Below are 14,750 nucleotides of genomic sequence, written 5' to 3'. Positions count from 1 at the left end.
GAGCGTACGCTGTGTAGCAGCGAGGCTCATGCAGCCGTGGCCGAATCAAAACAAAGCAAATCGCCGCCAGTGTGTGCACGCGCAGGCCGCGCCTCTACACGACAACACTGTGTACTACACTGCCGTTATTGATCAGACACTCGTCCCCTCCCGAGAAAAGTGCGCGGATCCCACACATCACATGCGCTTCTCATTACCATAATATTTCATAAACGGTGTAAAATATTTAAACCAGGCCTTAAACAAGTTGTACTATGAAAAGAGCGTTGTAGCTGTAGTGTCTACCGAGAAACGTGGACGAACACTCTGTCTTGCTCACTTTTATTTTATTCATTGATTTGTTTATCCTGGCAAGATTAGCGCCATCACGCCCTCTCGTACATCTAACCGGGCGTTCTGCATGTTTCACTTTATACTCATTACGACAAGCATAACTTACAGCCACACGATTCAGTCACGTTAATGTGACCACCGCCTATGTTCGACATCAGCGTGCAATAACCATTCACAGACTGCAGGTGGCAGCACCAGCAGTGGAGGGCACATAAAGCATATGGGAGGGACACGGAAAACAGTGCTGTCATTGTCGTAAGGTGGAAAGGGAGCTATTTATCTGACGTCTAAAACGGCACGATCATTGTCTTCCGGACCAAGGGTGAAAGGATCTTTGAAACGGCTAAGTTTGTAAATTGTTCGCGTGTCGCCGTGATCGAAGTGTACCGTGCATGGCAAAATGACGCCATACAAAACCGGCGCCGAGGCAACTGTGACCCACCACGGGCCATAGATGACAGTGCTGAATGACGGCTGTGGAGGTGTGTACGGGCGAACAGACGTGCAACTGTTGAGTAACTGACCGCCCAGATGTACCAAGGGGCCATCAACGTTGTCTCCTCAACGACCGCAGCGGACACCTGGTCCACGCAACGATGCTGACTGCTCTTCATCGGCGACGACGAGTGGAATCTGCACGCCAGGAGCGTAGCTGGATGTCGACTGACTGGCGACAAGTACCCTTTTCAGGTGAATCACGTTTTATGTCCCATCACGCAGACAGCTGTTGGCCTGTAAGGCGTGAAAAGTATGAAATAAACGGGGTCCAGGCCAGAGGAGCTAGCATTATGGTGTGGGGAATGTTTTCCTGGTATACCTTGGCACTGAAAGACCTAAGTCGAAACAAGGCCACGGGAGTAGACAACATTCCATTAGAACTACTGACAGCCTTGGGAGAGCCAGTCCTGACAAAACTCTACCATCTGGTGAGAAAGATGTATGAGACAGACGAAATTCCCTCACACTTCAAGAAGAATATCATAATTCCAATCCCAAAGAAAGCAGGTGTTGACAGATGTGAAAATTACCGAACTATCGGTTTAATAAGTCACGGCTGCCAAATACTAACGCGAATTCTTTACAGACGAATGGAAAAACTGGTAGAAGCCGACCTCGGGGAAGATCAATTTGGATCCGTAGAAATGTTGGAACACGTGAGGCAATACTGACCTTACGACTTATCTTAGGAGAAAGATTAAGGAAAGGCAAACTTACGTTTCTAGCATTTGTAGACTTAGAGAAAGTATTCGACAATGTTGACTGGAATACTCTCTTTCAAATTCTGAAGGTGGCAGGGGTAAAATACAGTGAGCGAAAGGCTATTTACAATTTGTACAGAAAGCAGATGGCAGTTATAAGAGTCGAGGGGCATGAAAGGGAAGCAGTGGTTGGGAAGGGAGTGAGACAGCCTTGTAGTCTCTCCCCGATGCTATTCAATCTGTATATTGAGCAAGCAGTAAAGGAAACGAAAGAAAAGTTCGGAGTAGGTATTAAAATCCATGGAGAAGAAATAAAAACTTTGAGGTTCGCCGATGACATTGTAATCTGTCAGAGACAGCAAAGGACTTGGAAGAGCAGTTGAACGGAATGGACAGTGTCTTGAAAGGAGGGTATAAGACGAACATCAACAAAAGCAAAACGAGGATAATCGAATGTAGTCGAATTAAGTCGGGTGATGCTGAGGGAATTAGTTTAGGAAATGAGACACTTAAAGTAGTAAAGGAGTTTTGCTATCTGCGGAGCAAAATAACTGATGATGGTTGAAGTAGAGAGGATATAAAATGTAGACTGGCAATGGCAAGGAAAGCGTTTCTTAAGAATAAAAATTTGTTAACATCGAGTATTGATTTAAGTGTCAGGAAGTCGTTTCTGAAAGTATTTGTATGGAGTGTAGCCATGTAAATAGTTTAGACAAGAAGAGAATAGAAGCTTTCGAAATGTGGTGCTACAGAAGAATGCTGAAGATTAGATGGGTAGATCACATAACTAATGAGGAGGTATTGAATAGAATTGGGAAGAAGAGGAGTTTGTGGCATAACTTGACTAGAAGAAGGGATCGGTTGGTAGGACATGTTCTGAGGCATCAAGGGATCATCAATTTAGTACTGGAGGGCAGCTTGGAGGGTAAAAATCGTAGAGGGAGACCAAGAGATGAATACACTAAACAGATTCAGAAGGATGTAGGTTGCAGTAGGTACTGGAAGATGAAGAAGCTTGCACAGGATAGAGTAGCATGGAGAGCTGCATCAAACCAGTCTCAGGACTGAAGACTGCAACAACAACAACCTTGGCATTCTGGAAGGCACAACGGATCAGACATCAAAAGTGTTCAAATGTGTGTGAAATCTTATGGGACTTAACTGCTAAGGTCATCAGTCTCTAAGCTTACACACTACTTAACTTAAATTAGCCTATGGACACACACACACACACACACACACACACACACACACACACACACACACACACACACCCATGCCCGAGGGAGGAGTCGAACCTCCGCTGGGACCAGCCGCACAGTCCATGACTGCATCGCCCTAGACCGCTCAGCTAATCCGATCAGACATGACTTGGTCATGTGGCCTAAAGGACAGTGTAACAGTTTCACATGCATGGTGTAGCGGGTTCGAATCTTTCAATATCCTTGCTTACAGCATTTTCAAAAATCTTTGAGAAAGTAATGTACTCAAGAGTGGTTAGCCATCTCAACAGTAATAGGATACTTAGTAAATCACAGTTCGGATTTCAGAAATGCTGTTCCACTGAGACAGCAATATAAAATTTCACTGTCCACATAATAGAGTCTGTAAATAGTAAAATGTCATCAGTAGGAATATTGTGTGACTTATCCAAAGCATTTGATTGTGTGAACCATGACATCATGTTAGAGAAATTACAATTCTACGGTATAAATGGAACAGCGTATGAGTGGTTTAAGTCATATCTACAGAACAGGAAGCAAAAAGTCTCTTTATATGCTTCGAGTGATTCAAAGGAGTTTGCCACTTCATCTAACTGGGGTGAAATTACATTAGGTGTTCCACAAGGTTCGATCATGGGTCCCCTGCTATTCTTGATATATGTGAATGACCTCCCTTCTTATGTGAAACAAGATGCTGAACTTACACTGTTTGCTGATGATACAAGCATAATTATTAATCCAGTAAAAGAAAGTCCGATAGAAAATGATACAAATAAGGTCTTTGAAAAAGTTATTAATTTTTTTTTGGGCTTGCTCTGAACTTTGAAAAAAAAAAGAAAAAAAAGAAAAGCAGTACATCCAATTTTCTGCTGCAAAAAGTATAATTCCTTCAATAAACATAACACATCAAAAGAAGTCAGTAGCCAGGGTAGAGCATACTACGTTTTTGGGTGTACATATAGATGAGATTCTTAATTGGAAAATTCATATTTTGGGTCTCCTAAAGCGACTAGGTTCAGCAACTTTTGCAATCAGAATAATTGCCTATTCTGAGGATGTAGAAATTAGTAAGTTAATACACTTTGCATACTTCCACTCGCTGATGTCATACACAATAATATTCTGGGGCAACTCAACAGTTAGGCAAAAGGTATTCACTGCTCAAAAGAAAGTAGTTAGAATAATGTGTGGGGTTCATAGCCGCACATCTTGTAGGCATCTGATTAAAAGGTTAGGAATTCTTAAAACTGCTTCACAGTACATTTACTCAGTAATGAATTTTTTCTCAACAACATGGACCACTTTAAAATCAATAGCGACATTCATGATTACAATACCAGAAAAAGAAAGACCTACACTATCCTTTACTTAACCTATCTTTGGCACAGAAAGAGGTAAAATATGCTGATATAAAACTTTTTGATAAATTAGCAGATGAAATAAAATGTCTGACAGACAGTAGTAATAGTGTCAAAAACAAAGTGAAATTATACGTCATTGACAGCTCCTTCTATACCATAGATGAATTCTGGAATATGAGTAAATAAATCTGGAGATGTAATATATGCATTTTGTGCCATTTAAGGGAATGGGATAGATAATAGAAATATTTAGGTGTAATACCATGATGTAATAAAAGGAAAACAACTTGTTTCCTGTGCGCATCTCTTGTGCATTTGACACGTTCCACATCATAACGGATTTTCCGTGCTATTGATCAATGGAACAAGTAACTAACTAAACTAAACTAAACCAAAACAAGTACCCATCTGTCCTTGGGGCACATGTCCACTCCTACATGCAGTTTGTTCTGCCTCGGCACGATATCGCGTACCAGCACGAACAACACAAAGTGCCACACAGCTCGCAATGTATGCCCATGATTCGAAGAGCTTCAGGATAAGTTTAACGTACTCCCCTGGCGACCAAACTCCCCGGATTTAACCCAATCGAGAATCTGTGGGACTAGCTCGATTGGGCTGTTCGCGCCATGAATCCTCAACCGAGAAATCTAGCGCTGGAGTCGGAATGGCTCCACGTACCTGTCTGTATGTTCCAGAAGGTCACTGACTCTCTTGCTACACGTCCCGAAGTGATCCGCACTGCAAGAGGTGGTTATTCAGGCATTTGACAGGTGGTCACATTAATGTGACTGGTCAGTCAACAAGCCTCGTAGGGCTCAACGGTGCTGGCCGACCGCCGTGTAATCACCACACGATAGGCGTCACTGGCTGCGGATATGGAGGGGCATGTGTCAGCACATCACTCTCCAGGTCGTTGTCGGCTTTCATGATCGGAGCCACTACTTTTCAGTCAAGTCGCTCCTCAATTGGCCTCACAAAAGCTGAATGCACCCCGCTCGCCAAAAGCGCTCGGCAGACCCGAACAGTCTCCCATCCGAGTGCTAGCCAAACCCAGCAGTGCTTAACTTCGGTGATCTGACGGGAACCGGTGTTACCACTACGGCGAGGCCGTAGGCAATATAGAATACAATATTTGGAAATTACTGTGATGTAAATAGTACAGGAAAATCAGTGTGAATTAGTTATGATAAGTTCAACAATAAAGACAAGTTATCAGGAGGTAGATTAAAACTATGAGGGCTAGCTAGCATCCATGGACACGAGATTAGACTTGACAGGCGGATGAGAAAGAAGAACGTAATGAAAAAGAAATAACATTGATAGAGGAAAAGAAAGAAGCGTGACTGAGAATGGAAAGGGAAAGAAGTGTAATGGGAGCATTTGCTTTACTGCTCAGCACAGGAGAAAATGGTCATACACATTAAGATTCTGAAACTTCTTTATTTAAATGAGTGTGTCTGTACTTAAATTGCAGAATGAATGAGAAGTTCAGTCTTCTATGGGATTTGGTTCTGAAACAGCTGAGTAAAACTGAACGTACTGAGCCTACTTTGTCTTTACTTTTTCTTATCATGTCAACACTGACCCACAATATTCTAACGCAACGCAATCTGACTGCTAAAAAAAAGATAACCTGACTTCAAATAATTGATTCAAAAGAATGGCCCTGACTAAAAAGAAATCCTAACAATAACCTATGCCGGCCGAAGTGGCCGTGCGGTTCTAGGCGCTGCGGTCTGGAACCGCGAGACCGCTACGGTCGCAGGTTCGAATACTGCCTCGGGCATGGATGTGTGTGATGACCTTAGGTTAGTTAGGTTTAACTAGTTCTAAGTGCTAGGGGACTAATGACCTCAGAAGTTGAGTCCCATAGTGCTCAGAGCCAATAACCTATACATTTCATTAAGCACTTACCTCACAAAAATCTTCATTGCTCGAACTACTGCAATACAGAGAGTGTCAATACTGCCAACTAAATTAAAGATCCTAACTACTAAAGACACTAACTACTAATAGGCATGTGGTTAGCGAAGGAAAGATTTTGTTGCAAACCAAATAATGTATACTTTTACCTTAATAATGTGACATCCAGTTCAAACACGAATATAAATCGTCATTAACATCTAGTACAAAGGTATATAATCATGAATAATATTCAATCTCCAAGTCGCACATGTACAGGTCGTTAGCCAACGCTAACACTTCAGACCTCTACGCTCCATCAATGCTAACTTCTCACATCTAACATCCATCACTGCTGGCTTTTTACCTCCAACTGCCCAACAGTACTTCCATCACTGTTGGTGACTGACTTCCAACTGCCCAGAACTACTGGCGATTAACTTCCAACGAGTCCAACCAGCCACAGAGTCTCTTAAAAAGAAAGTGCAGTCAGAGATCCAATGCAAAACGCTACACAGCGCTGCCAACACAGAAGCAGCCCACTTACAATTTGGCAAAAGGTCATGAGAGACACAGAAGGAGGTAAGTACTTCAGCTTCTTCTCAAAAGCAACAAGGTACTGGACTGTGTGCGGAGTGTTCAAATGGCTCTGAGCACTATGGGACTCAACTGCTGAGGTCATTAGTCCCCTAGAACTTAGAACTAGTTAAACCTAACTAACCTAAGGACATCACAAACATCCATGCCCGAGGCAGGATTCGAACCCGCGACCGTAGCGGTCTTGCGGTTCCAGACTGCAGCGCCTTTAACCGCACGGCTGTGCGGAGTGTAGGCTAGAGTGTTAGAAAGGTGGACGGTAGCAACGGAGAAGACTCTTGCGCATGTTTCTGTTTCATGGAAGGGCACAGCTAGGGTATTAGATAAGGGGGAACTTGCGTTTCGAGTGTGATGAGACGACACGTAATTGATCTCGGATGCAAGGTAATAGGCTGCATGCGCACAGAGAAGCTGATGAACCGATGCAGTAGACATAGCGTGTTGTAGTCACTTAACATTTGCGGCTGCAACCATCCTCCCTGGGAGTATGAAGCACAGACATGGCGCACGCAAACATTCGTCTAGGATTTTCACTACTAGTTTCGTGTTGGATTACATCACAACACAGTGGATGTTCGGTACAACGAATAACTGAACAAGTTTATGTTTCACATCGTATGAAAATGTGTTCCGGAACTTCTAGAGACTACAGAGGCAGACCAAGTAGATCAATGGGGTTTTTAATGGAGTGTTCGACAGTTCCCGAATAGACATATTCTATATAGTCTATGTGGCCTGAACATGTGCCACCGTCTCCCTTCCTCTTAATTCACCTAAAACAATCAGCGAACTTTGTGCCAGTTGCTGTTCCGTCTTCGATGAATTCTTGCGATGGGCTTATTCAAAGGAAACTGCTGCTCATTTTTGGAACACAGCTTGCGACTAAACTTCGAGAAACAAGCGGCGACACTGACTGTAAGAACCGCCGAACATTTTGCGGTTAGTGCTCGGGCGCATATGGCGCAAGTTGTCTCTGATTTGTTCGATCGATGGGGCCGGGAAGTGCTGTACCATTCACTAGCCCTTGTGACTTCAGCTGGATTCCTAAATTGAAGGAAGCAAAAAAATGGTTCAAATGGCTCTGAGCACTATGGGACTTAACATCTGAGGTCATCAGTCCCCTAGAACTTAGAACTACTTAAACCTAACTAACCTAAGGACATCACACACATCCATTCCCGAGGCAGGATTCGAACCTGCGTGGTTCCAAACTGAAGCGCCTGGAACCGCTCGACCACACCGGCCGGCTGAAGGAAGCAATTCATGGCATTCTTTTCAGAACTCTAACAGAGATTCTTCCGGAAATAGATTGCTCCAGTCGTACTATCAGTATAACTGGCACTACTAAGGGTGTCCTACGGCTTCCACATCGCTGGTAACGGGTTATACACAATGCTTGCGACTGCTTTGAACGTCATTAATACTTTGACACATGTGTCTGATTTATATAATTTGTAAATAAAATGTTAAAGTTACAGCCCTCGTCATTAGTTTTGAAACCCAGCTCGTGATTCTGTAACATAAAAAATAAAAACTTTGTGTTCTTATTCATCCTGCAGAGAGGGGTGAATGGAAACAGCAGTGTTAATCTTTTTATTGTTTCTATTTATTACTTCTTTGTGGGCTTCTAATTACGTTATTGTAACACTAAACTGATGAAGTTGATTTGTTTGTTAACGCATTTAGTGACTGGCATCATCTTTAAAAATGATTACGTCTTTGAATTTACATGTTTACGTACGCTCAAAAGTAATGGACAGCTCTCAAACAACATTTCCTTGGCTAAATAAGTGACTCTTGATCTGTCAAAATAAACGTGTTAACTCGGTGTTGATTTAAAAAAAAGATCAACACATCCTTGGGCTCCTAAGTAAAAAAAGAAAAAGTACACGCATACAAAGTAATTGTGTGTGCTTACTTTGTCCGTGAACTTTAATCACAGCATACACTTCTGGATTGAGAACAGATCCGAGTGGTTCCTCAGTTCTGACAATATCTTAGCGTTGTTCTGAAAAAACACCGAGGACTGCTGTTTCTATTCACCCCAAAAATTCCGAAAACATAACCCTACGTTTTCAATTACCCGAAGTAAGTCAGCTTAAAGTATACTTTGAAAATGAACTTTGGGTTAACGAAACGCAGTTGTAAATTTGCTTTCTAGATATTTATATTATAAAGTTCAAAGTAAGCATATTCAGCACAGTATTCAATGTTTAACTTAATAATCTAACTTAATAATCTAACTTTGAACTGTTAGATTGGGGCGCTTCCAACCTAGACAGACAAATCTTTGAATGATATTTCCGTTTGTCGTCCGACACGATAGCACAGAACTGTTTTGAAAGTGTGATTTCTGCTCAATCCATTGTTTCTATTCGTCCCAGTATACGGTACGTATTCCGCAGGTTCCATATTAAGTAGTTTCCTATGAATGCAAAAGCGCGAGTGAAGAGGACTGGAGCTTCAGTCATATCATTGGACATTGTACACAAGATCAGCTTGGGCATGGATGAGAAAGGAATTTCATTTGGTATAATTGGTTTCTTGTTTGTTGCTGTTTTCGGTGGTAGCCTTTTATCTTGGTGAAAGGAATAAGCCCGTCTCCTACTGAAAGGAACAGTCCCAGCATGTGGCCTAAGCAAGTTAGGGAAACTATAGGAGACGTAAACCTGAGTGCCTGGACGGGAATTTCAACGCCAGTCCTCCAGAAAGAGAGTCCAGTTTCTACGCCACCCCTCCCCCCAGATCTCAGGAAAAAAATAGTGTATTCAGGTCATCTACGAACAGCTGCTAGTCGTCGGCAGTTTGGTGTAGTGAGAGGTCAGTAGATTCTTATGCTCATGGAAAGTTAATGAAGAAATGTACATCAGCATCCATACTCTGCAAACCACTGTGCAGTCAGGAGAAAGAACAAAGAGTAACAGCGTACTACAGACAAATCGAAGGAATCGCACGTATAACAATACTACGGAGTCCTCATGAAACATTCATATCAGAAACGCAGTGTTGCAAACTTCTGTTTACCAGTGGCAAAGTACCGAGAAAAATAATATAGGCAGCAACCTGACAAGTAAAAAAAGTTCTATTTTCAGAGAAACAAAATGGCCGATGAAGGGTAGATGCCATAAGCGGTATGAGTCATGTAAAGAAAGTTTTCATAATAAAAATGCTGTAGCAATATAGAATATTGATGAGGAAGTGAAACAAGTTGCTTCTGAAACTGTATTTGATGTACTGCGTTGTATCTGAAGGAAACCCAAGAATCAAAAACTGGAATAATTTGGAATATTATAGAAGGTAATAAAAATCAAGTGGCATGAAGAAGACTCTAGAATGAATGTAGGAGAATTTAATCCCTTTCCAGGGGGAGGGGTGAAGTTAGTAGGATGTATACGAAGACATCTAGAGAACTTTTACTTCGCGCTCCTAGAGCTGGAGAACAAGAAACTCGTATGCCTTATATTGGTGTTGTATACGAAATTGTGGACTGTGGTGCCCTCTGCAGCGTGTGTATATACTTGTGACAAATTGTAAAGGACGCTATGAATAAATGTGTGAGCTGAAGTTGCTATGTTGAATTCTTTTAAATACTAGTCAGTAGCAACATTTTGATGCCGAAACTCGGTAGTGTATGAAGAGAGCAAGTGCTGAGTTACACAATGCCCGAACCTACTGGATTAGAAGAGTTCAAGAGGAGCTATCCACTACCGAGCTCTCTGCATTGCGTAAGGGAGAACCGTTACCAAAAGGATCAAAGGCAGGTCGATACAATCCTTTCCTTTCGGACGGCGTGATTCTGCTCGGTGGTAGGCTATGCTGCAGTGTCCAGTTATACTGGACGAAGTCACGCATCGTATTGCGAGAACTACGTAAAAATCTTGAATTTTGCGAGGACGGCAAGCTGTTCGGAGAGTTCTTCATTCTCTCCTGTCCAGCAAGGTAATACACAGTCGACGATATGAAGAAATGGAGGCTCAGCTACCACTAGACAGAGTTCAAGCTACAAGACCATTTTCAGTAAGAGGAATTGATTTTGGTGGGTCATTATGTGTTAGAATTGGGAACCAAATCAAGAAGTCGTACATGGCCCTATTCACATGCACCACAACACGCGCAATTCACTTTGAACTTGTCACCGATACGCCCACCAATAGATTTATGATGGATATGCAACGCTTTGCAGGATGTAGAAGCCTGCTACTCACTATTTACTCAGACAATGCTAAAATGTTCCATGTAGCCAACACAGAGCTGTCTGAACTCTTCAAAACAGTCCACGATATTGACTACTGTGCCAGCCATCACCTGAAAGTAAATACCACCACGAGTGGCTTGGTGGTGAGGTTGGTGGGAACGCATAATAGGCTCCGTGAAGTGTCGCTTGAGGAGGGTCCTTGGTTGCTTTCAGGTGGATGAAGACAGCCTAAACCCATTTTGATAAGAACAGAAGCCGCAGTAAACTCAGGACCCATCGCTCATGGAGGAAGTGAGATGGCATTGACACTAGCTCATTTCCTAAATGATGGCAAACTAGTAACCATTGCTTGTGACCTAACCTTAACTAGAAGGGATCTTGCCAAGGAGTTCCGACTAAGGCAAAAGGTCAGCGAGGATATTTGGCATTGGTGGAAAAATGAGTAGCTCCTGATGCTAAGAAGCTATCACGAGGTGAAGGGATACCTGTCAAGAAGAAGACCAAGAATTGGAGAAATCGCTCTACTTCAGGAGAATATGAAGCCATAGCGTTCGTGGAAGAAAGCAGTGGTGGTTGAGGTGCAGCCTGACCAGGATGACGACATAAGATGCATCGTTGTCCAGCCGCCGGATGGCACAAAGATCTGTCGACAGGTGAAGCTGTTCTTCGCGCTCCTAATAGGAGTAAGGTAGGTAAGCTGAAGTTCCACGTTGTGGTACTAGACGTGTCGATCGGACGCGGCCGACCGCCGTGTCATCATTTGTCAGCCGCATCGTCGGATGCGGAATGGAGGGGCATGTGGTCAGCACACCGCCCTCCCAGTCGTTGCCGGGTTTCTCGATCTACGAACTGCTACTAATCCGTCGAGTAGCTCCTCAATTGGCCCCGCGAGGCTGAGTGCACCCCATACCAGTCCTCCCACAAAGAAAAAAATCACTAGCAGTGCCAGGAACGAACCCGGTCCCCCTCATGGCAATCAGCCGCACTGAGACTCAGCTACGGAGGCGGACTAGTTGCAGTAAAGTGGTAAAAAATGTAGGAACATAGATTAAAATATGCAAAACGGATTAATGGGGAATTGGGTGTAGTTGATATGCAAAGTTGAAATGATTAGCTGAGGGCAGAAATGGAAGGCGGTATGAAACAAGTTGAAAAGCTGTTGCGTTTAAAGAAGGGTGCGGTGGAATGTCCCGGCGAGTAGGTGGCGCGCGTGCCCGGTGGATTTGAGAGGTGGGCAGGCGACGCCCGAGTCGCCACCGGATCGCCGTTCGCCCGGATTAAGGGCGAGTCGCGGCGGCGTGCGAGCCATTAATTAGCCTGCGGATCGGCTGCCGTATCGCCGGAAAAAAAGCGGCGGGCGGCTCGCGGCCGTCTCACGGGAAGCCGGCGCTGACCCGGTTGGTGACGGCGTGGCGTGGCGTGGCGTGATGAGATGCTTCGCCCGGGGACGTCCTGACTGGCGGGCCGCCAGGCGGCCGCGTCTGGCCCCTGCAGGCGGCTCTGCGAGTGGCCGAGGGACGCCGAGGCGGAGGTGGCGGGCACTTCCAGATTGCGTAGCAAGCTTGGGAGCATTATTTGCCCTCCCTGAGAATGTTTGGAGTCGTAGGTCACTGAAACGTCGAACACATTATGTCTCAAGGTCCAGTTGTCAATGTTCGATTGAGGCTAAACAGAATTCTGATGGCTTAAAAGACAGTACTACACACTGAAGTATAGGGCTTGGACAGTGTTGTAGTAGCCTTCAGACGGAAGACTAGTTTGCTATAACTTCCCATATTAGTCTATCCTGTGCAAGCCTCTTTACCTGTAGTGCTGCAGCCTATGTCCATTTCACACAGCTTACTGTATTCGAGCCTAGGTCTCCTTTTACAATTTTTACTCCTCCTCCCAAAGACATTATCAGACTGATGTTTCCTTGACGCCTCAGAATGTGTCAACTTGAGCCACAGATTTCTTTTTTTCCCAATTCGATTCGGTCCGTCCTTATTAGTTATTCCTGCTACCCATCATTCTGTAGCGTTACACTTCGAAAGTTTCTGTTCTCTTCTTGCCTGAACTGCTTATCATCTACATTTCCCTTCTGTACAAGTTCAAAAATGGTTCAAATGGCTCTAAGCACTATGGGACTTAACATCTGAGGTCATGAGTCCCCTAGACTTAGAACTACTTAAACCTAACTAACCTAAGGACATCACATACAGTCATGCCCGAGGCAGGATTGGAACCTGCGACCGTAGCAGCAGCGCGGTTCCGGACTGAAGCGCCTAGAACCGCTCGGCCACAGCGGCCGGCTTCTGTACAAGTCTACACATTACAAGTACCTCCAGAAAAGATTAGTATGGGGTACTATTTTAACACTGCAATATTTTATATAGGCGCATGTTATCATTATTAAGTCATACAGTAGAGTTGCATGTCTTTGGGAAATATAACGGCTGTAATTTTCCTTTGTTTTCAGCCTTTTGCAGGACCAGGTTAGCAAGGCTGTGTTGGCTAATGTTACAAGTTCAGGTTAGTCAATCATTCAAACCGGTTCCCCTGTAACTACTGCAAAGGCTGCTGCCCGTTATCGCTAACTACAAATTTCTCTGGTTTCTTCACAGATATCCTGCTGATGTGGTCGCACCTACGGTATGGCTTTCTCCTCGGCAAGATCTGTGTTTCGTGTGGTGGGGATCTATGTTGGTGCACTTCGTAACGAATCATTTCCTACCCACATCTGTGTGCTAGTCTCGTTCATTATTGTGACCACAAGGAACAGTTTCCATTTTAAGGGCGGAGGATGTCACTGTTCGGCCTGAAAACGATGGGCTGCTCTTTCACTAATTCTCCTAAACGGGTTGAGTTGGGAGCCTACGAAACAAGCGCTAGGCCGAGTGAATTTCCCGAAATAGCAGTTGTTCCTAAGCACCTGCTGGAACTACTCGTATACCTTGAAATACCCTGTCAGGGTTTTGCGGTGGAGCACTTCAGCTGAGTATTAACTAATTTCGTGGAGCGGTTTGAAGGTCAAAATAACGAAGGGTCGCCCTGCAGCCCTCGTGAGTTTGATGTGGCAAGTCGGCAGAGCGGAGTTGGTGTTTGAATGTTTTTCACCAAGTCAGGAGTTAGTGACCTTTCACGACCGTTGAGTTTACTTATCCTGTGCAGGAAGTCTGCAAAGCATTCGAAAGCGCGTTCCCATGTGCAGGCGTAGAATTATGCTTAGGCACTCGGCGAATGTTGGGGGCTAGTGGGCCTAAACTTGTTTGGTGAAATGAGGTCCCAGAGCAGAGCGTGGAGCCGCTAGCTAGCTGGAGGTCGTGTTGGGTAGAAGTGACGGACTTGGCTAGCGTTAGCTGATGCCAACAGATTGCATTGGCTTCTGTGCAAATTTGAGTGTGGTGATTCTGAGTGATATTTTTCGTACTAATTTTAAACTGTATCCTTGTTTTGCTGTCGTGGAGACTATCGCCGGATGTCGCTAAGACTGAGTTGGAGGCGGTGTGTGAACTGTAAGGAGTGTACATATTCCAGTCCAGTAATACTTTCTTGGAATCTTTCCGAAAGCGGTTGGATTGCTGCAGAATTATTGGAATTGGAGTAGTGATAAGTTTATCCATGTTTCGTGGGCCAACTCGAGGCCGACGACCCTTATTTGGACTGATTTTATTTGTATAGCAGTGCAAAGAATACATATGAGCCACCGATAAAAATTTCCATTTAAATGAGTGGTGCATTTCGTTGCGTAGTATGCAGACCTCGGCCGCGATGCTCCGAGGACTGGACGAAAGGGAGGTTTCAACTTGTTACAAGGAAACATAATCACGTCTACAAGCCTCCAGTTTACGTTCAAAGTTCATCGTTCATCATCAACGTTTGCGTTCATCATCAATGTTCAACGTTTGCGTTCATCGTTCAGCAATTACGTTCATCGTTCAAAAAATCCTTAATTTTT

The sequence above is a fragment of the Schistocerca cancellata genome, chromosome 6 (assembly GCF_023864275.1).
Source record: "Schistocerca cancellata isolate TAMUIC-IGC-003103 chromosome 6, iqSchCanc2.1, whole genome shotgun sequence".
Classification (NCBI taxonomy): domain Eukaryota; kingdom Metazoa; phylum Arthropoda; class Insecta; order Orthoptera; family Acrididae; genus Schistocerca; species Schistocerca cancellata.
The sequence above is the reverse complement of the archived record's forward strand: the minus strand, read 5'-3'. Positions refer to the sequence as shown.